Source organism: Phalacrocorax carbo, chromosome 4 (genome assembly GCF_963921805.1).
Source record: "Phalacrocorax carbo chromosome 4, bPhaCar2.1, whole genome shotgun sequence".
Taxonomy (NCBI): Eukaryota; Metazoa; Chordata; class Aves; order Suliformes; family Phalacrocoracidae; genus Phalacrocorax; species Phalacrocorax carbo.
The window spans coordinates 16,876,478-16,900,399 of NC_087516.1; the positions used below are offsets into that span (position 1 = coordinate 16,876,478).

General features: G+C 38.8%; 1 long non-coding RNA gene across 6 annotated transcripts in view; it reads right to left on the reverse strand.

Moving 5' to 3' along the window:
• Positions 1-227: 227 nt before the first annotated feature.
• Positions 228-23,922, reverse strand: part of LOC135313039 (uncharacterized) — a 31,182-nt gene continuing 7,487 nt past the window's right edge. The window contains exons 2-6 of one of the 6 annotated variants that reach the window (XR_010372597.1): positions 14,738-14,920; positions 10,976-11,040; positions 9,662-9,828; positions 7,273-7,378; positions 228-4,472 (exon numbers count right to left, since the gene is read on the reverse strand). This is a non-coding gene — a long non-coding RNA (uncharacterized LOC135313039). The remainder of the gene's footprint in view (positions 4,473-7,272; positions 7,379-9,661; positions 9,829-10,975; positions 11,041-14,737; positions 14,921-23,922) is intronic. The other 5 variants (XR_010372598.1, XR_010372602.1, XR_010372601.1 and 2 more) reach the window with 5 other exon arrangements.

A 23,922-nucleotide genomic window follows, 5' to 3' on the forward strand; every position in this document is an offset into this window, starting at 1 on the left:
GCATTAAAAATAATATTTAAAAAAATCAGAATTATGTTTTATTAAGAAATATTCATTTGAATCTATTTCACTGAAGAATTTCCCACCAATGACGCCATGACAGCGTAGCATCAAGAGACCTCTGCACATCATTTGGCACCATTTTGTTTTGAGCAATATCACTATCTCTCTTAATATTCTAATGAGCCATCATGCTATCTTAGAGCCACAATTCCTAGAGACAGAGAGCAGAAGAAAATCCCACCTTTATTAACAAAAATCAAGTACATTTCAATCTATCATGGGTGTAAAAGTTAAAGTTTAAAAATGTGATACAATTGCATGGTCAAGAAGAACAGAAAACAGATGAAAAGGGTTTAACTTTTTTCATTTTTACATCCATTTTAAGCTTATTTAATGCTTTTTGAAGCATAGTTTTTAAGTGGATAACAGAATTATCATGGTGACCATGGGACACATATATACTTACAGTCTATCAAATTTATTTAAAATGTCAGTGTGTGATATATTACTAAAATAGCCTAGAGTAAACTGAAGTTTTCTTTCTTTTTTTTTTTTCTTTTTTTTTAAGAAATCTGGAAATGCTGTCAAATGAATCATATCATCAAGAGCACAGCAGTTCTTGAGAACATCTCGGTGAGAAAAGATTTAATACGTTCAGGAAAACACCAAACAGACCACAAAGATTTAATTGCAAGTAGCACGGTATTGAAGACTCTGATGCTGGAGGCTCCTACTTAAGATCTGATGGTGATATTATCTCATTACCAAAATGAGTGTTCTGCCCCACTGGCTCTCAACTAGCCTAGGAAGCATTGTTTACCATCTCTCTTCCTGGAGGTGTTCCACCATCACATACCGAGATCCTGAACTGAAGCACTCTGATTTAGAAAAACAAAGCATGAAAAATAGAAGTACTGGGAAAAAAGCCGCTAATTTGATATAAAAAGTTTATGGTGTATATCTACAGATATGGATAATACTTTGCCTCTGTGACTCCTTTGTTTTCTTTTGTGGTTTTTGTTTTTAATATAGTCAGACCTGTGAGCAAATATATACAGATCAAGAATGTAAATACTATGGTTTATAGATGCTGTTAGAAATTATTTACCCTCCAAAACATACATAGTTTTAATAACTTTGAGGGCAAGTTCTACTCTCATCTAAGCATAACTAGCTAAAAAAGAAGCCCAAAAAGAATGGGTTTTTTTTCAGAAAACTCTTAATTTTCTAAGTCAAATTCTTTGGAACTACCAATTTTATTGAAGAGCATTCAAAAAAATTAATACTTTAAAGTCATCTGGAGAAGAAATAGCTCCTCTTCTACATCCTCATAAGCTGTTAGCATTATAAGATAATATATATGGACACACCCAGTGTTCACAAAATCTCTTACTTCCATATTTTCTCTGGCCTGATATGATTTACTTTTAAATCAGGACAAAGGAAAGATTTTTTTAGATTACCATTACAGTACATGGCATAGAATAAATGTAAGTCTTCTTGTTTCCATCCAACATTCACATATAACATCATAAGCATTGGATAGGATCTTATTCTGTTCAACCACAAGAATTCATGATTCAGGTCTTTTATTTCTAGTAAAAGACAGATTACCTCTTACCACGCTGTACTCCTCATTTTCATTTTATAAAAGGAACCCTTCTTTAATCTGTCAATTTAATTATGAGGTGTGAATTGTCACATTTCTAATACATGTTATAGTCCCTGCTCTGATGGCTTTACACTTTTAACAGTGCATCACTGGAGAGGGGTTGTCATGAAGACCAGTAAACCTCAGCAAAGCATTCACTCCTTGCTCTGGGACCCAATGGTGGGTAATAACTGAGCTTGACAACCAGACAAATTAGCGAAGGCAAACACCTTCCATCTTTTTCATGCAGTGGGATCTGCCTGCTAGACACCTGTCTGTCACCTGAAATAGGAGACACATGGCTTGCTGAATTGGGGTAAGGAATAAGGACGACACTCCTGTCCACATTATTAGGCTAAAATCTTATTCTGGTGCGACTCTTTGCAGGGGAACAATATATCATAACTGCCCCACCCGAAGGGTCCTGTCCTCTTCTCTTCAAACACCAACGAGTGGAGTTACGTTAAATGATTTCTGCAACTACCTTGTTTGCCAGAAGTGTCTTCAGCAAGTCAACCTGAAACTTGCTGTTGTAATATTTTCATTAACTGTTTTGTTGCTGGGAGTTTATTTAGATTGGTTTAGTGGTATATGTGAGAAACTTCTTAACTTTAATTTGCCCCAGCTACCTTATTTGTTTTTTGGTGGCTCCTGGTCCACCCAGCTAAGTGCCGCTCCTGTGGTGGGCTCATAAAGCACTGTCACCACTCAGGCACATATATCATGCATTATTTATACAACTTTTCTCTGACCAGTCAGTGCCTCCTGTTCTCCTGTATCACTTTGGCCATCCTCCAAATTACAATACCATCACTAGAGTATATTAAAACTCATATAAAGTTCTCAGCCATTTCCTTGCAGGTTGAGAGGTTGTTTTGAGATCGATTGAGGTTATTTTGATTTCCAGTGTTGAGCAGATGATAACTGAAACTGAAACAGTCCCATGGATTTTAGTTTTTGCACTTTCTGACCCTTCCAAAAGCCGCCAAGTACACAAAGTACCAAACCCTGAGAAACAGGGGAAGCTTGGGTGTGTAAAACCACAAGTATTCATTTGGATTTTGACAGAAGCTTCAGTCTTTTTGTATTTTGCCTGAATCACTACAGTGTGTATACATTATAGATGGTCAACAACTAAATTAAAGCCCTAACCTTTATTTCTAAGTCCCAGCCTTGTACTGAAGGTACAAAAGCATGACTAGCAAGAAAGCTGGGATGATAATGTCTCAGAAAGGGATATAACATCCTACAGCTCTGTAGATATAAAAAGGATTCTGGCTATAATGTCATCAATATGTGGCAGTAAATACGAACAGCACTGCTATCTGGTGAGACGGGTGTGAATTGTCACTGAGATACTACCGTTGCCTATTCCTTGCATTTCAAGAATCCTAAAGACTGTCCCAGTGGCACATGCCAAGTGGCAGAAAGAAAAGATTCTGCTGAAAGAGTATAACCAGCTCCTACAAAATAAGAGTATGTTCACCTTCAGAGTTTAGAGAGAGTCTTCACAGAGCCATGCAGCTCCAGGAGCTAGCTGATACCAGTGCTAGTCTGTTCAAAAAGCAAGGTAGAACACTTCTCCCTTCCTTCAGAAGATACTGACCTTACTTGTGGAGGTAAACTTTGTGTTGCTGTGAAATGAAAAGTTTACTGGATTACTTGTTAGCTTGGAGTGATCTGCCATATGGCTGTTGGAGTTTTTCATGAGTGAATTCCTCATGTGGCTGTGGGAAAGTTTTACGCAAGATAGGAAACAACTTGTAAAGTATTTTGACTGAGATTCCAGATTCGTGAGTGTGTCTTATATTCTGCATGACATTATACAGAATAGGCAGAAAAGCAGAGTACTTTCTTCTATTATATATGCAAGTGTACAATTAAGGAATGACAAAAACTACCTTTGCCTTTTGGGATGAAGTAAGAGAATTAATCATTTACTTCCCATGAGACAGTGTTATAGAGTTGAAGGGCACAGAATTATCAAATATGTTAGGCAGTAATTACAAACTGAAAATGACGTTGTAGAATATGCACCCAGAAATGACTTTGGTTTAAAACTTACCTTGGTGCAAGTTACATCTAACCAATACCAACACATAAGATCTTTAAAGCCACACATAATAAATAGAGCACTTAGATTTTATCTGTTTGGATTTGTACACAACCCAAGTGCAACAATCTGGTGCTCTCGGCACCTGTGCCATAAAAATACAGTTCTTGGAACAAGACGCCCACAATTCACTGTTTCCATATTGCATGGCAAAGTTTGTACTAATGAAACAAAACCATCCCATTTTCAGACTGAGTACACATCACAGCTCATCTCCTAAAACTCATTATAACAGACAACAATCTAACTATGTCTTGGCAATCAACTGACTCAAATTATTTCAGGCTTGGTGGAGAAAATGAAAGCTTCAGAACCATGGCACTTCCACTTATCAAACTAAACCTGTGGTTGAGCATACTTTACATAGGGAGAGAAAACACCTTCTGCAGTCAGCTGCCAGCAAGCCAGGGCTATAGAGGTCAAACCAACTGGTATTCAATGCCAAAATGTAGAGCCAGCTTCTACTAAACAGCAGCTGGGTAGGTGGTAGCATCTTGAGGAGCAGTGAGGTCAAAAGCAAACCATGATGCCTGGAGCTTGCCCTCATTCAACCACATCAGTTGTACTCGGGGTGGGGAGCGAAGGAGGCTGCATCTGTGCAATGAAATCACTACACCGTGAGTTTCCTTCCCTGATTTTGATCCCATTTGCACTTGGATAAGAGGACAGCCCAGCTGCAATCTCATAGCACTTTGTAAGTATCACCTAAAAGGAAAAATGAAATTGTTCAAAACTAATTCTGAAAATAATTCAGCAAGAACATAAAGGCCATGTAGAAGCAGCTTAATGGCACAAGTTTGTTTTTTTAAAGCGTTCATTTAGAGTTTACGATTTTTGTCCTATTAAAACAGAACACACTCTTATTCTTTTCCAGTCAATGCAATTTCTACATGAGATAAAGCATAAGCAAACAGAAAGTCTATGGTAGAGTTCCAGGAGCACTCCTGCATTCCTCAGAGCTAAGAACCTCTTGCACGGCAACGTCCACCCCGACTCCAGCGGCACCCTGGACTCCCTGCCAGGCTGACAGATGATGCCCTGACCATGGTTATTGATGTCAGCGCCCACCTTGACCCCAGCTACAGGACATACACTGGGCAAGAGACCTTGCAGCGCCTCGGTGAGTCCTGCGAGCCAGGAGCACAGCAGATCGCTTCCTCTGCAAGAGAAGCTATTGCAAGCACAACCCACCGGGTTTCAGATTTCTACCCCAGCTTCCCACAGAATGATGAATGCACCAAGCCTCACTCTGTGAGGTGTTTCGTGGCCTGCGACCAAGACCAATAAATTTCCAAAGAGAGCATGGTCAGCAGTCACACAATGAAAGCTACACAGTAAAATTAAAACTCACTGTAGGACAAGAGTTTTAGGGCTTTCCTGAGGTCCAGTCCTGAATAGCTAATAAAAATTAGAAAAGTGCTTGACCCCCTTTTATCACAGATGCAAAGCAGCTTTCTTCATTTACATATAATTTGCATATAACGATATACGTTACTGGGAAAAAATCATCACAACAAACCTACGTTATTCTAATATGCACATTTCTTCCTCTGCTCAGTGAATGAAAAAAAAAAAAAAGACAGATGAGTAGTCATGCTTTGCTTATTACCCTTACCATAAGGTTTTCAGATACTCTGGTGGTAAATCTATTTTGAATAGCAAGCATTTGCTTGATTCTATTATTCTACAATTTCTGTGGGAGATTTCTTGTCACCTTGGAAATTATACACTTGGTTCTAGGAAGAAAAATTAGCTTTACTCAGAGGTCTAAGTAATTTGGATATATGGCATGCAGCATCTAAAACAAAAGTCTAATATCAACAAACTCAGAAGTAGATTTTATGACTGTTAAATATACATGTTGCAAAAGATTAGATTTACTGTTTTGCTCAGATTGTATTAGTCATTTATAACATTTGGGCACTGAGCAACATAAACATATTTTACGGTTCTTTCACCCTTTCTCAAAAGGATTCCAGGCTCCCAGACAGGCAAATTCAACACAAGGTTTTCTGGGATATAGGCACTGCACATACAAAGGTATTATTTCTGATGGATAACACTCTTTTAAGGTATTTTCATGATCCATTAGTTTATGAATTACATGGCAGAGTAGGGATTGTGAAGGGCTTAATTTCAGTTATATGTTGATCTTTTTCCCTTGAAGTAGCTTTTATCAAAAAAATTAAGTAGGACCAAAAATAACATGTTTGCTTTGATTGACTCTGACAGGTCTGATAGAATTTAACTGTTTTATTCTTTACTTATCAAAAGTTGGGCAGTTGGACCCATCCCTGTCTATCAATAGGAATATGCACAGATAAAAAGCAAAACAGCAAAGAATAATTCTTAGGCTTGCTTCATTCACAGCAGAGTTACAAAAAGCAATGCAGTTGCTGTGAAATAAAATCTACAGTAGGGAACGAATTATGCAAATAAATGCCATAAAAAGATTAAGATAAAAAACAACTTGGTAAAACCTTTCAACAATGTACCGGCAAACTGACTTCATGGGAGCCAGATTTCCAGCAAAGCATCCTATCTCCACCTTGTTAGTCCTAATCCGATTCAGGTAAACCAGAAGTAAGGTGCTGCTGGCAGGTTATTTAAAGGTCAATGACCAATTAGTCTCAAGGTCCATCTTATTCGAAAAGAGTTTTGGTGCTTTTGCTCATGGCTCGAAGACGAGACCAAACAGGGATGAGCATAATTATGGAAGTATTCCTACCCCCTAAATGCTGGTCCCTGCAAGGACTGAATTATATGGAAATTTTACACTGCCATCATAAGTCAGCTTTATAGCTGATATCTCAACATTTAGAGCTGTTATTTATTCCTCTTTTCTCTCCTCTCCCCTTTCTTAAAGCAAGGAAAAAACCCAACAGCCCTCAAAACTGAGGGAGAATCTGCTAGTAAGCTGAAGAAGTGATGATAAAATTCTGACCTCAGGAGTTTTTGGATCCAAGCAGCAACTGTGAACACTGCTGCTAAACAGAATTTAGTGGAGTGCTTGCAGTACAATATTTAAAGAAATGCAGGTTAGCTGCAATTAAGAGATGGGTTTATTGCTGACAAGGTGTGGTAATATGTAAGAAAGTCATGGTATCCTGAGAGGGAGTTTCTTAACTTCCTTCTCATCACAGTCAATGGTGTCTGTTTCACAATGAAAAAGTGTGAAAGAATGCTGACAATATTTACATTCAAATTTCTCTTGCAAATTATACTGGTCTTCAGTATCAGCTAAGATGAAGCTAACATAACTTCAATATGACCACAATCTTTCTTAATTCTGCAAGAGCAGAACCCTCTTTTTCTTCCACACGTTACCCCAGAGGCATTGCCTGACGACGTGTAGTCAGATCATGGTTTCTTGAAGTTCTCACAACATTTTTAGGCATTACAATTGATGGTAATATTCTTGCCATAAGCATAATTGTCATCAAGAGATGAGATATCCATTTAACATTTGTATAATAACTCTTTTATCTCTTTTAATAAAACTTACGAAAAGAAGAGCAAGGTTTTGTTCAGAATCAAACCCAAACATAGCTGTCTGTTCCATAGTGTTGTGGTTTGGCTCTCCAAAGGGGCTTCTTTACATGTCAGTAAATCTGTGACAGTTTGAGAAAAATAAAAAAGAAGATTCATTATGAAGGTAAAACTGTCTGAAGTCCAAACAATCATGTAATTTTTTTGAAACAAGCACATACATGAAATTCTAGGGATAAATTGGAAAAAGTTGCCTAAGCACACCTGGAAGCATTTCAAATAGAAATTGTGGAGTCTAAGCTACCTCTGAAAATATCCAGTCATCAGTATACAAGCAAGCCAAATGCAGTCACTGAAGGTCTTATTTCATCTGCATATAGGACATTTCTTATACATGTTTTCAGTCCCCAATCACGTATTTAAAACTGATCTAGTTACATTATTTCAAAATTCTAATTTGGAGATTAGTCACAAGATCAACTTACTACAATTTAATAACTTACTAGGCTTCAGCTGAGCATATAACAGACTATGTGCACATTCTTAGGCTACAAGCAAACATGAGGAAAGAAAAATAATATTTTAAACCTCTGCAAAATGGAGTTGTTTGATCTAATGATTTCTGCCTTGTGTTGGTGACTGGCTACTGGACTGCACACAGATTCATCTCCACTGACATGGGGTAACCCATTAAGCCACCGTAACTCAATTTAATCTCTGACTACTTAGACAGAATTGAACTGACAGAATTTGAGCAAAGTTTCACATTGTCAGGGTGGCTACGGTCTTCCTGAGGTAATAGGTACATTTCCAAAAGGGAGAATGTATTGAGCATTTCTGTGCTCTAAGGCTTTGTATACACATAAATGTTACACTGCCCATTTTAACAATACAGAGATAGGTAAAACGGCACGTCTAGTTTTGCGGATTGCAGTTTTGCCAATATTAGCACAGCCGTACTGGCATATTTACTTCCACACCGAAGAAGGAATGCTTCATTATTAGGGATCTTCAGCCCTGCATAATTATATCCACATCTATGAGCTGTAGCAGTTGTCAAAATAGTTGGACTAGCACAAAAACCCCACCCATATTAAGCAAGGTCATTTTGGAACAGTCAGTGATAGTTCTCAGGTAGCGTGTAATGTAGGCTTCTCAGCCGTAGCCTGACACACTAATAAGGCTCTTTATGTATAAGGAAGATGAGGATGAGAAGCTGTTTCACTTGCAGACAGAAGGCAGAATCATGCTGTTACAAATGCAGGGAAAACATGTAGAAGGTAACAGAAAAGACAGCTAACAGACTTTGTCTGAACCCCAGCATGCAAAATGAGTCACTTCCATAGAGTGCAGCTCGATGATCTGAACTATCTGTACAAGAAAGTGCTGACCTAGTGTGGGAAACAAGAAATGTCTCATACCTGATTTCTGAAATTCCCATTGTTTCATGAATTGCATATTGACAGCTTAAGTTTTTACCTGCCTTGAAAAAGCCAGCAGGTTTTTGCTGTTCTGAAACTAAGTCCAAACAGTTATGTTGATTAAAGACCTAAAATAGCCAATAACTCAGTGAAAATATGGGAAAAGCAAATTCACACTGCTTCTTTTTATTTCCAGAATAACATCTAGTGTTCGTGTTGTTTGAAGGCATGCATCTATGTTTGAAGATTGAAGGCCTCCATACTACTGGCATAATGTAAGATTTTTAAAGCAGTGCAGTAGTCCATCGCACGTCACTGACTAGCAACACCACCAATCGCTTTTGAAATAATCCAATGAAAGAGACATCGAGGCCATCAATATTTTTCCCATTACCAAAATGTAGAGGCCATTTGGATAATGACCAACACCCCAGAAGAGCAGTGACAGCTTCCTGTGCCATCACATGAGGTTTGAACAGAAGCCTCGTGTGCACTGTACATTGTTTTGTGCTCTGCATTGCAGCAGGCTCAGGCTTACCAGCCCCCTGCAGCCTCTGCTGGCCTGGCAACTACCAAAAACCAGTGTGGCTGAAGGACTGGCCCCTTCCAGCTGCTAGGCCTTCCTCTTCTCTACAAGGAGCAGAGGTAAGTTCAGATAGAGGCAACTACAGAAAATCCAGTAGGTGCTTTGAGAAAAAAAGAAGAATCAGCTGGGGTTTCAGAGTCAAGGAGAGAGAAAGGGGTAGGCTGGTCACCAAAGGATCCATAGACTGCACACATGCCAATGCTAAGCTGCATCTAATATCTCTCTGAAAAAGTGCACTTTCCTCTCCCAGGACATCTATTAGTGTTTGATGTCTTCTTTAATATGGGAAGACCAGGAGAAATTACTCAGTAGTTCCTACAGGCCTGGAGATACTCTCGCAGCAAGACAGTGCAACAGGCCGCAGAAAAGCATCAGAGTCATGATAAGCAAGGACCAACCTACGTTAAAGATATTCTCTTGAGATGGAGAAGTGTAAAGTTTTGCCTGGGGGTTGAAGAAGTAGGAGCACCTCTCTGAACATCTACTGATGAGGAATTCCTCTGAAGTTGTTCACATCTTCCAAAGAGGAAGGAAACATCCAATAGCAACTAAGACCTATAACAGACTAAGACACAGCTTCATTTGGCTTATACTCAGGAACTTCCCTTCAACAGGATTTTAAAGTTTAAATTTCAAATAGGGCACAACATGAGAGCTGGATATATCAGCCACTTAAAATGTATCTTCATAACTTCTGTCAAACAGTGGAAAAGGGGAGGGCTGGGGGGAGCAGGCTGTTCATCTAGTCCGGGTGGATCATCTAAGCGAATAATTTAGTCTCTGTGATATCTAAATCATGGCCTATTTATTTTAAATTCCAATAAAGGGCTAATTAGTGCTAATTACAGTAGCAGGGATAGTGACGTGGCCATTCACATACAAGGAACTTGGCAGAGACCAAACTCCACTTACACATAGATCAGCAAAAAGAAAAGAGCGCACTGTACTTTGTCACATCTCATTTGGGTTGCCTTCAAAATGCTGAGCTAGAGGCAAAAGATCCCACAGTTCATTTCCAATTCCCCATCTAATCCTCCCACCCTTAATTTATTTTAAAAGTTTAATCAGAAGTTCATAAAGCCCAGATATAAATTTTTAAATAAAAAAAATTAAGCACCTGCAGGTAAGCTTTTTAGGAACTCATGGCTGGCCCAAGTTTCGTTATGAATAGGGACTTTAGCAGTTCACTTTTCTGCAAATGCTACTGTGATAAAATGTAACTTTCATTCCCTCACAGTTGCTTCAGGGATGTGTCATTTACAGAAAATAAATAGAAGACTTCTATCACAAAGGAACCATGCTCCATTCGGGTCAATGAAAATCTGCACCTCACTCTGGAGTTTCTGGCAGCACAGTAATAACTTTTCTGCAGAAATTGTCACTAACTGCTAGAAGCCTTGGTACTAATAATGAAAGTACTTGCAGATATTCTTAGTATACAAATAATGTAATATTTGCAGAAGGAGAAACCTGGCTAAATTTGGGCTTTTCAATTTACTGTTGGTTGATGAAATTTATGATATTAGTAGTTCTTTAAAGAAGTCAGCCAGCTTGGGAATGTGGATTGCTATAATGTTCTTGGATTTCCAGAAGTCAAAGTGTTTTGACAATATCTCTCTCTAAAGGCTCTTAAAGAAACCAAGTTATCAGAAGCATGAAAATTCTTTAGTAGATTAATGATGTGTTGGAGTGTAGTAATAAATTGTTTTCACCATGGGAATGAAGTGATCAGGGATCTGCACTTGAACTTGTTCTCTTCAGTATATTCATAAATGATCTGGAAAAGGGAATTAATAATGAGATGGCAAAGTTCGCTGATGATACAAATTACTCAGAACAGTCAATACTTCAAAAGGTGTCGTCATACTGAACACAGTGATTCAGCAACAAAAATGTAGACATTATTTAATATCGATAGATGTAAAAGAATACACATGGGGGGGAACCTAACTGCACATACACAGTGAGAAACTACAAATAAATTATTTATTATCACATCAGGAAGAATATCGGACTCTTTGTTGAGACCTCTCTGAAAACAACTGTCCAGTGCTCACTGGCAGGTAGAAAATGCAAACTAAATATTACGAATCATTATGTAAGGATGAAATTCAAAAGACAAAATATTACACCACTGTATAAACCCAGACTGCAGCCACATCTGAAATAATTCACCTAGGTCTGATTGGCCCATGTCCAAAGGTTTATTAGAAGTAGGAAAGGCATATGCTGGACAACACAGGTGAAGGGGAATACCAGTATACTACTATAACTGCATGAGGATGGATGAAGGTACTTTTCAACTTGGAAGAGATGACTGAGAGGAAATAACTGTATATAGAAGTGAGAAAAGCATGGATAGTACAGAACAATTGTTCACTATTTCTCATATCATAAGGCTTAGCAGGCACCAAGTATTACCATTTAAATAAATCAAGTATTTTTTCACACAATTCATAGCTACACTGCTATGTATATATGTGTAATATACTTTATTGCTACAAGAATGTTGTGGTTAACAAAAATATAAGTAGGTTTAATAAATAATTAGTACAATCTATAGAGAAAGGATTCAGCAAGGGCTAATAAATATAAACTGTAGATTTAAATGCATTATAAGTAGTACGTGCATTGCGCACAGTTGGAAACTGGGGAGAGTATCACTCTGTGCTTCTCCTATTCTCACCCCTAAGAAAGCATTAAGAGACCGTACCCTGCTCTGATTTAGTGTGGCCATTCTTACCCCATTATTTAGACCCAAAAGCCAGAAGTTTCATGATCTAATTAAATCTGCCTTCAAGAAACTTAAATTTGGCTTCTATTTTCAGTATCGGGCAGGAAAGCCATTAATTCTCTCTTGCAATAAATAGGGGCTGAACATTGCTGGCACAATTATTAACTCCTTCCTCCAGCAAGCATATTCTGTACTGCTGCAGCAATCTCTTCTGACTTCAGAACAAACTCCGCTCTGTACTTGCTCTTCATCTGACTGTGATCTCTCGCCTTGTTCTTCATTATATTTATCACATTGCACTTTACTGATTCTTGCATATAGAGGAAGCTTTTGCATTCTGTTAGACATCTGACAGTTACATGTAATATTTGGTCACATTGCATTGTATTTAAAAGCAATATATCAAATTCTTTTACATTCTGCAGTACAATTTTATTTTCTGAAACGACCTTTTTTTCAGCTTTGTCTCCCTGAACATTTCAGAGTGTGAAAAGGTACAAATCATTCCCAGGATGTCATACGTATATAATAAGTATAAAATGTATTTTCATATTCATACTCACCAAACTATTTATATTAACAGCTTTATTGATCAGATATTTACATTAATTTTTATGGTTATGAAAATAATGTTTTTATTATAAAGCCAGTAGTTAGATGGGTACATGAAACTGCATTTAAAAATGGAAAAGGCCAGAAAGCCACAGTGTGCTCAAGCTCTAAGGCAGGGTTGCTCCTCAGCACTGATGAGGAGGCAAGGTGTGCAAAACTGGCCTCATCCACTTCTCTCCCCTAAGCAAGCTTATGCACAAATTAAACTGGAGAAAAAACAAGGGTTATAGATAATGACTGAGCTTTTTAACAGTGTTTATATGCTTCACTTCCACAGCATTCTAATGAAATTTGAATGCCTAATTCTTCTGGGTTCTTTTAAAACCCCCAGTCTGCATCAACAGATGCATAAACTGCATGACTGAATGCTTTCTTTTAACATTTCCTAGTCACAGGGCAGATGAACCACATTCTGTATAAATTATAAACGGCATTTACAACAACTGAGTAAAGTGCAGGAAGGCCTGAATTAACCCAAAATACAAGGGATGATTTGTAAAAGCTGTAGTTCCTGACTGACCTTCAAAAGGTAGACGACAAGCGAATAAACAGCAGAAGGCTGGTTCTCAGAATAAATCAAAAACCCATTTCCCAAAACTTTAAAGCCTTTAAAATACTGACTTTACAGCAATAGAAACAGTGATACAGGAAACACGTATTTTACTTCTTCATCTTTTTGCATCAATGGATACAAAACTACTCTGCAAAGTGGGTGCAAATACGTCTGTCACAGGGCAGAAGCTCTCTGAGCAACAAAGGCCAAGAGGAAGGGTTGGCGGGAGACCTTGCAAAGTAGCAGCTCTCCGGAGATGCTGAGTCCCATGAGCGCCAGGAACATGGGCACTACAAAGAACATCACCCTAATTCAGGCTGACCTAGTTCAATTTACTCGCTCTGAATAAACAACCTTAGAGACAGAGGTTCTCTGACACCTTAGGAATAAAACAGTCCTTTTAAATTCTGTGTATCCTGTAGTGTTTGGGTAAGGGAGGGTGATTTTTAGGGTTGGGGGCTGTCACAAGGCCAGATACAGAAGCTAAAAAGGAACATCACAGAGTGCACAAGCCTGATGCATTTAACTTTTTTTTTCAGCAGGTCTATTTATTGAGAGATTGATTCTGGTGGTTTGAATCAACACGGTGTTAGCACACTCTGCTTCTTCATTTTGATAATTAACGGCAAGCTTCTCAAATGTTGGCTGAAAATTTTCCTAGGCAGATTTTTTTTTTTAGCTTGGCTTCCTGAGGAAATGAAGCTTGCGTGCATCACACTGTCTCTCTGTCATGTCTGTTCAGCTTCAACCAAATTAAACAGAGTAGACTTTTTTAAAATAGTAAGATCTTACGAAAGAGCTGTACAACATTCAGCACGTCATGGAAGGCAGCTCCCAAAGTCATTAATTTTGTTGCCAGCAGAGGAGAAGGGCAGTTGATTAGGTTCAGCTGGTAGCAGCTGCTGACCATGCTGGACACGTACAGGTTAGCCACCTTGCATGCATGCATCTCCAGAACGGCGTCTGCTGGGTCATTCCCAGTCATTAGGCCAAGCAACGGTAGCTAAAAGCCGTGGAAAAAAAAAATGAAGTGCAACACCGTGGCAGAGATGCTATGGGGAAGTAAGGAATCTCACTGTGAGGACACAGAAAGATTGGAAGGCACCATGGCAGAGGGCAGCTCAGTGTGACAAACATGACATACCGTACCTCAAGAGATACAAAGCAAAAGCAAACCAGTACTCATTAGTTCTGCCATTCAAGGAATAATCTGGTTCTGTTGGGTTTTTCCCTTCATCTCCCTCAATCCATCCACCTCCTATTTTCCAGTCAGACTTACCCTGCTCCTGTGTACAAACTTCTGTACCACCACAAAGAGCTACAGATGGGTATTCAGTCACCTGTTAGATGATGGGTCCAGGCTAAGCCCACAACATATGATTAACCATAAATATATATCATAAGCCAACATTATATGTGATGCAAAGCAGTGATATGATAAGCCATATGACAGATGATACGTAAGGTGACTTACGCGATAAACCAATGTCTATTTACATAAGCAAGTGCCAACTCCACACAACAACTGGAACATTGCAAATGTGCCCCTCCATTGGACCCACAAAAAAAGAATACCTAATGGCTCACGTAAGATGGAGGATGCCCTTCCTCTGCCCACTTAAGAAGAAAACGTGCTGATGCGATGAAACAGAAGGTCTCTGCTCACAACTTCGTGGGATGATAATAGGTGTTTGTTGACAGCCTCAGCTTCCCGTATGGAGAGGAGGATCATCGTGAAGCGAGTGAGTACTTTCACATCTGTGCCACAGAGAGTAGTGTAAGACCAGAGCCACCTGCCAGCATGACCACCAGGCAGAAGGCTGGCAGACCCCTTTGCCTAAGAAGGAGATGACAATACACAGCCTGCCTGCCAGTAACTCCTGACATCCATCTTTCCACTCACTGCCATTTGCAATTCAGCAGAACCAAAACACTAAGAAAAGCTCTTGCACCCTCCCTCTTCAGTACTGTAATATTAGTAAGGTTCCTTGTTTTGCTCTGGAAGAGCAGGTTTTTTAAACAAAAGGTGGAGAGGGCTGCAGAAGGAAAGCTGGACTCAGAGGCAACGCTGCTGCAAGCACAGCAAACCCTTTGTTAGCTGCTGCACGCAGGCGGCAAAGCGGCACTCGAGCAGACTGCATGGCAGCTCTGCAACTTCATCAAGCATCACGATTGGCATCAGCCCATTTTGAAAAAAGAAATGGTGTTTTTCACCTATAACTTACTGCAGTAAAACCAAGCTGGGAAGATTTTTAGAAATCAGTAGAATTTAAAGCAGAACAGGCAACCTGCTGTCTTGTATGTGACATAATGCTTCACCTGCTTACCACTGCTCTCCCCAGTGAGCTGGGTTATGAAAACAAACAAAAAAATAAATTTTGAAGAAATTAAGCTAATATGTACACCAAAAATGGCTGTGATACCTCTGTCCCAGGCTCTAGTAACGACAGTGAGTTGATTATGAGAGATATGCCCAAATGATCATAATTATGATCAGATATGTGGAGATGTCATAATGAAGAGGAAAGCAAAAAGACCTCAAAGTCCTTGCTGTCCTGAGTTAGGGAGGAAACTGTTTGATCCCTCAGCCAGCTGGAAAACATCAGTTATCTAAAAGAGAGGATTCCCTCCACTGCAGAGAATTGGCCCCATCTCTCCAAGGTTTTATGACCAGCTACGCCTGTCCCTAAAGCTTCAGAGAAAAATGAAATTTTAAAAATCCAGAATTAACCTAGAGAATCAGCCTCTCGCTTTCTGCAGGCAGCCAGCTGTAGCCCTGAAGCAGAAGACTTTTTTTTTAGTCATTGTCTTTACACAGAGCTGAGTGTGTGGAACACTTTGAGGGCAATGAGAGCTTTCTGTTCTTCTCCACAGCTTATGAAAGAAGGGAGTGACAAAGAACAAATATAAGTTCACAGATGTACAGATTGCACAGAAGAAATGACCTCCACAGCCATCCACAGAGATACTCAAAAGCCTGTTCCCAGAGTCAGATTAAAGTGTATCCAATTGGATTAAATTCCTAGCAATGGCAAGCTTACCACCTACCTACACTGGGAAATTATTCCTATGTGTAATCACCCTCACTGCGTCTTTATAATGATTGAATTTTTCAAGCTTTGGATCTGTTCTGTCTTTTTCTGCTAGACTGAAATCTATACTTGATTTAGTTGTCCCTTTGTTCCTCATACATTGGTAATGCCTTCTTATTGTCTTAAGCTCTACTGGCCAGTAATAATTTCTTATTACTTTTATCTTCTTTAAAAGTAATTTACATTTTGTAGATTCAATTTTCATTCCCTGTTATGCCCCCCTTTTCCATACTTAACATATTGATTTCTTGTTTAATTATCACCTTTGAGCCTTCTTTACCAGGCCAGCTTTCCTCTCCAAGGTAACTTACTTGTGTGCTCATTAAAGTGTAGCCTTTAGAATACCCAGCAGGATTTCCTTGAGAAGACCCATTTTCCATTAAAATTTCCCCTTCTAGCACTCAGTTAGGGAAACAAGTTGTTCTGATGAACTGGTCGATTTTGTGTTTCACATAATACTGCCTGGTGCCAAAGTCTGTTTCAGCAATGCAGAGGATACTGTGGTACCCACAAGCTTTTGGCAATCACTGGCTGACACTGCTCGGTGCATCAGAAAGTCCAGCGCTGATTTATCTCCTGCTCCATGCAGACATTTCCTTCCTACGATGTCCTCGAGAATTTCCTGAGATTGGATCTTTAGAGAATTCAAGGTGTTCTTTTTCCTAATGATGTTCAGAAGTCATCCTCATTTTGGATATACTGATGGAAATGCATCTTTTCCTCACAGGTTGTGGACAAGTCCTAGAAAGCAATGCTTTCCATTGCGACAGAATTTGTGCCCTGCACGCCTGTAACAAATGTCCACCAGTCACACATTCTGCTTTGCTGTTAGTAAAATGGATGGAAATTTGTGCCATTTTCATGCTACACTAGAAATTCCAAATTAATTTTCCTCATTAGATTTTTTTGAAATTAATAATTTTTAAAATTATCTTTAAAAAGTACTATGGAAATATTCTTTCCCTTTAACATACCAATGAAATTAAAATTATCCTTGTTTTTCATACTTTGATATCTGCAAGTGCAATATCATGCAGAGAAGTCAACTGCACAGTTTTTATTGTGCAAGGAAACTGCCAGTGTTAATGGTGGTGCTTTTGTCTGGGTTTTTTTTTTCATTCTGGCATTTGGATTCCAAAATAAAACAGGAGTAGCAATGAATATTGATCAACTTTTTATTACCCAATACATCAAACATTATACACAAGTTGCTTTTATTAAAAAAAACATGGTACTTGGAAATATTTTTAGATATTTCCTGACTCCTCTAAAACAAAACAAATAGATTTCTTATCCCACAAGTTACTAGACTGTATAGATAAAGCTATATGAGGTACAAAAAGAATTTAAAAAGCACAAGTAACACCACGTTCAAAGCAAAAAGTATTACGATAAGTACTTTTTTTAAAAAAATTAAATTCAGGTAGCCCCTACTTACTCACCAGCACTACCAAGATGGAGCCATTCAAGTCATGACTAATCACCTAACTCCAGGCAAGTTCATTCACATCAAAGGAAAGAAACCAAACACAAAGACCTAGTATGTCGTAAGGATCACACTGGAGCTGGGCAAACACAGTTCCTTCTCTAAAGTTCCAGGGAATTTCTCTGGACTTTTGCATTTCTGAACCAAAGTGGGAAGAGAAGAGAGTGCACAAAGGACAAATAATCCCCAAGGAGGCATGACACCTGTAACCCCTAGTCTAAGAAACATCAAAAGTATATTAAACAAAAATATCACCGTGGCAACAGGGGAGTCTGAAGGAACCCCAGAATATGTTGTGGCTTGTTACAGCCTCCTCCCGAGGGCACTGCTCAGGGTTGTGAGCAACACAGGTCCAACTCTTCAAAAGAAGGAAATAACTGAACCCAGGTCTCCCATACTGTGGGTAGGTGCTGAAGTCATTGGGCTTCAGGGTAAAATAAGGAGAGCACCTCCCTTGTCTTTCTGAAACTTGGTGAACTTCTGTGCTTTGCTTTCATTATATGTAGTCAAAAATTAAATAGTATTATCAGGGGTAAAAGGACCTGGGAGTACTGGTGGATTGCAAACTGAACACAAGCCAGCCTGCTGCCCTTGCAGCAATGAAGGCAGATGGTGTTGTGGGCTGCCTCAGTAAGTCTGCAGCCAGCGGACCGAAGGATGGGATGATTCCACTCTCCTCAGCACTTATTAGGCCACATTTGGAATACTATGTCCAGTCTTGGTCCTTCTAGCTCAAAAGAGACATTTAAAAAATTGGAGAGGGTCTAGCTGATCAAGATGATTAAAGATGATTAAAGGACTGGAGAACTGGACAGATGAAGAAAGGTTGAAAGAATTGTGTTCATTCAGCATGGAGCTGGGGTTTGAACACAGTCTTCCAACATTTAAATGGTTGTTCTAGAGATGATGGAGATTCTCTTCAGAAAGAGGCCCAGTGACAAACAAGAGGCAACAGGCCAAGCGGCTTCAGAGGAAACCCATCCAGGTGTAAGAAGAAATTCTTCAACACAGAGCAACCAAACTTTGAACAGGTTGCCCAGAAACACGGGGGAACTCCCTTGAAATCACCAGGCTTGATGGACCCTGATAATCTCATCTAAGGTCCTGCTTTCAACAGGAGCTTGGAGCAGATGATCTCCAGGGCTCCCAACTTAGGCTTTTCTATACAATTCCATAACTACCAAGGTTTTGTTCTGACTAGAAAACACAAAACAAACACAAATACTCAATGCTACTAAAAATATAGAATTTTCAGTTCAGGCTCCAGACTGAAAAGCAGACTTGCCGTGTAGTTTTAGTGCAGTTTCATCAATGCATTATATCTCCAGTCACCTTCACTGAGGACTTTCTAAGACACTGTTATAAACTTTGTCAGTAAATTTAGATAGAAACATTTAGCTGATTTTTGATGTCTTTTATGTTATGCCTCAAATAGTTGATAGGCATTTATTCAATGTAATCCTATGTATTTACTAACCCTGTACTCTACATGCTGTTTCCCCGAACACAGTAAGAAGCAAACAGCAGGAGACAGTCTCTTTACTCACAGTGTCAAGTACCTCTTTCTCAGGGTCATGTCGCAACAGGTCCTCAGGCTGGTGGGCTTCCTTGCTCCCTTTTCTGTGCATTTCTGTAGTGCTCTTGCCCCTTACACACATCCACACAAACACAATAAAACTGATCCTGTTATTTTCAAGACATCAAAAAAATTCCTCAGATGGTCTAGCTAAGGCCTTACCATGACTAGCACACAGCCTGCTCTGGAGAGAACAGCTGAAGACTATTGCTAAGTAAAAGGAAATTTAAATATTTTGTTTCAGTTTGCTTGCACAGCAGTCCTGAAACACCTTCAGAGCAACAGGGTACAACTGCAAAACCACACACTTATATGTTTGTAAAACACTTACCTAACCATTGCCTGACAGTGATTACCATGACAGCACTATGCACAAACACCTCTATTCTACATTAATTACAAAATAGATAACTTACAGAGTTCCGCTGGTAGCCAAAACCAGACTCATCTTCCATTTGCAATGTTTCAAGAGTGAGCTCTCAGGAGAGACTAATTCCACTCACTATCTTGAATGAATATATTGGGTAGATATACAGGGCCATGTTTTGATGAAAACAAAGAAAAGAGCACCAGGAAATATTACAAATGAAAAATTGGCAAAGTAGGAAATAAAGAAAATGACACAGCCATGTTACCTTTTAACCCACTTCACTTGAATTCATGCCCACATGACAAATATATACTTTATTAATGAAAAAAAATTGGTTACACAATTTGGAACAAAAAGTAAACAATATTTGCAAAATTGGAGACTCTATTTTCAACTCTAAAAGGAACCTTTAGCAGAAAAAATAATATGAAGCAGGAGAGAAGCACTACCATTGTACGTAACATTACCCAGGGCAAAGCCAAATATTCTGATTATCTCAGCAAGGTATCACCTTGCCGTATCCCTCTGATAAGCCTGCCTTAGAAAAGCACAGTATCCAATGGAAGCTTTTACAAGGCATCTCCCATAAAAGGCTTGTGACAAGAAATATGAAAAACTAAAATTTTGGTAGAAGCAATATATTCACCCTTATGTCTTCCTCCATGCCTCCTCACAAAGGGGAGAGCGCACTTTTGTTCAGCTCGTGCTGTAATTCTCTCATTAGTAATAGCATTGCTGACAGCCCCTGATGCCTTATTTAAGAGGATGTTTGAAAACTTGAAAGAAACTACAGGAAAAACTGGTGATACAGAACTCTTGCCTCATGGTTAGAAACTAAAGCACCTCAAGGAGATTTGCTTAACAACAAAAGAGGGCTGAGATGCCTTGATCCCAGCCTTTAAGTATTTTCATTGAATAATATCCAGCGCTAAAGGCTTTTTAATCCAGCAAAGATTCAACAAGTTAAGTCAAAGCTAAATTCAGACCACAAATAAAACACTTCACCTGAACACTCAGTGTTGGTATAGATGTGGTGGACTCTTTGTTCTCTGAACTCTTTAAATATGAACCAGAGATCTTTCTAATGAAGTTCACCTTGGAATAATGGTCTTCAAGCAAGACTTACAGAGCGATGCTCTGTGGTCAATGCTAAGGCTGGACTGGATTACATCACCAAAATGATCGGGCTCTTCTTGTCTTAAGGTCTATGCAGCAATTACATTGAGACATGCTTGTAATTCACTCTAAGCACATTTTGTAAATAATTATTAAAGTGTTACTACACCCTTATTGACATATTGAAAGTTATTTTCATGTAAATGGGCTACATTTGTAGAGAACATTTTGACTACTGTCCTAGGACTCACATAATTAACGAATTACAATTTAACCGCGATACAGGAAAATTCACATATAGAAATTCAATGGCTGATCTGCTCAGTGCTAGCTGCAGAAGTCCTACGGAGACTAAAAAGTATGCAAGCAATTCTCCAGTGTCATATTTGCCTGAAACCCCAGCTGCTTTTTATGAGAGCTAAGAATCTCTAATATTCTACCAGTGTTTAGCTATTGGGTATATTAGTTTATGAGGCTCAGCAAAGAACAGACCTTGTTTATTAACCTTTCACTAAACCCCTCACAAACTCAAACACTGGCGAGAGAATAAGAACAAAAATGGACATGAATGTTATCAGGAAACGTATATATTTATTACTTTCCGATTTCCCCAGCACTTGACAGTCTACTTGATAACCATTGAATTTTCATTACTTTCATTGATTTGGTCAACTCCTTTTAGTTCAGAACATGAATGAGCTGAAAAGTGAAGAGCCAAAATAAAATTCCCTTTCATAAAGCATTTGTCTTCATACAGAATTCACCAGCATAATTACGCCCCTATAGTTCTGATGGTATAACTCCCCATGTGCACGCTTGAATTCTACAGGCATTCACACAAGATTAAAAAGCATCCACAAGGCATAATTATGCTACTATAGCCTCTGATAAATTTCCTCACATAAAGAAGACCTTTCAACATTGAAAAGAGAGGTTATTTGGAAGAAAACCTGAAAAAAATAAAGAAGTCCCTTTGATTTCCTAATGTAGAAATTTTATGAGGTTTTCTGTTCTTCAGTTACAACATATTATATATGCATGCACACACACAAAAAAAAAAAAGATTAGAAACATGAAAACAACAGTTTCTCAGATGATTCATTTTGACTGACCTCCGGTCAAAGCACCTTGACCCAAAATGATATCACAGTTACTCAAGGATATTTACCAAGGTTTGGGAATTTTTAAAGATCTAGGTAATTTTCCCTTTTAATATCATGGGTACAATTGATTTGTGGCATATGTGATCATCAATTCTGCAAAGTAGCTTCTGTAAGCTATACTTAAGCAGCAAACTGTTTTGTGCCACTGCATAAAAATGGATCTGAGCTCTCAATACCATAATGAGAGAGGAAATGACAGAATTACAGTAGGTTTTATATTCTCTGTATAAAAGATTAACATAATAGGTCTGATCTTACCCTAGTTCCTTCACCTTGTAGCTACGACTTCCAGTGCTCAGACTTAAACTTACAAAAAAGCTAAACATATGAAGGTAGAGGAGTTAACGTTTCAGGCATCCAAGCAACCGTAACTCTTTTAAGAAAAACTGCGCATAAAGGGTTAAAAAATTTAGAGTCTTCAGAAATGAACTAACTTTAACTCCACATTTCCCTCAGGTTCTCATTATAGAAGAAAATTAAGGTTGTCTGGATGACTTTAACTATGTGTTTTCTTTTTTAATAGATTTCATTTTATTGAAGTGCAATATTTTCACTACATTTCCTAGGTTTCAATTATTTTTGTATAGCTAATGCACTTCTAAAATATTTTAACATTTTTACATATTTTAACATATTCTAATACATTCTGCTTTTACGTAGTTTCTTACAGGCATTTTTCTTGGATTTCTTTTCTGTACAACTGTTAAAAATGTTATACATGAGCACTAAGAAAGAACCACACAGATAATATGGTTTTAGGCATCAAAATACACAGGGTGAAGCCGGTATGTTGCTTTTCAATGCTTTCCTATCATAATAATAGCATTAACGGTCAAAGTGATGAAGCTTAACCTTGATTTACAACTGATCACTAGATCAGAAATGTTAATTATTATGACAGGACTCAAGACTTCTTGTTTCTTAGTCCCAACTAGAGTTAGGCATCTTTAGGAAGAGGAGGGAGACCAGCAGGAAAGTGAAAGCTTCAGTATCAGTCACTCTGTGCTGTTCGGAAACGTAACTTAGTAAGTTAAAAAAAAAGAAAAAGAGGGGGGTGGGGGGGAAAGCGCAAGGGCGGGGAAGGTTGCTGGGACATAACTATGGAACAGCCAAGTGTTGAGAGAGCATTCATTTGCTGCGTGGTAGAGCTGAGTTCAACTCTGCACTGCCTCCAGGCCTGCCTCTTCTGCCTCCCAGAGGCCCAGCCTCATCGCCGGGCCAGTCTCATTGTTGCTGCCACAGATGCTGGAGGATTTCATAAAAGATGTTGCACTCCCATATTACATGGGAAGGAGAGCATCCTACCCTCCACCGACCTAGCTGCTCCTCACTGGCTGAGCTCAGACGTCGCAATAGCCAGCTGTAGAGCTGTTGACCCCACCTTGGTTACTGGATATATAGTCATAATTAGGCACAATGATACCGCTAATGGTTTTCTTAATTTTAATCTGTATTTCTTCAATTCTAGCCTGTACACAAAAGTTTGATTAATTTTAGGTCTATGGTGAATCTGAAGAGTCTGTACTGCTAATTTCTGAGATAATTCCACATTAATTAAAACAGCAAATTTCCTACAGAGTCTGTTGAAAATAATTTTATTGAAACAGTGGGTGGTGGTGTAAAATTAGTGAACATCCATCTTACACTCAAAGAGGAAATAAGGTCAAGTACAAGAAAATATATTTTCACATATAAATCGGATAAGTTGCCTTTGGTTCCAGTACAACACAGATGCTATGGCTCAGAAGGGGAACTTGCTCCTCTATCACCTTTCAGAGTTTTAATAAGTTAACTTTAATAAATCTTCTTGTAGCAATTTAAAGCACTTAAACAGCCTGCTGAGGTGCAAACATACACTCCTTCTGTTTAACTTGCTACGTGGTCCATAAGCTCCCGCAGAGGGGCAGACCTAGCTACAGACACATGCTTGCTTCCTCCTGCTGCATCTGCGATATGG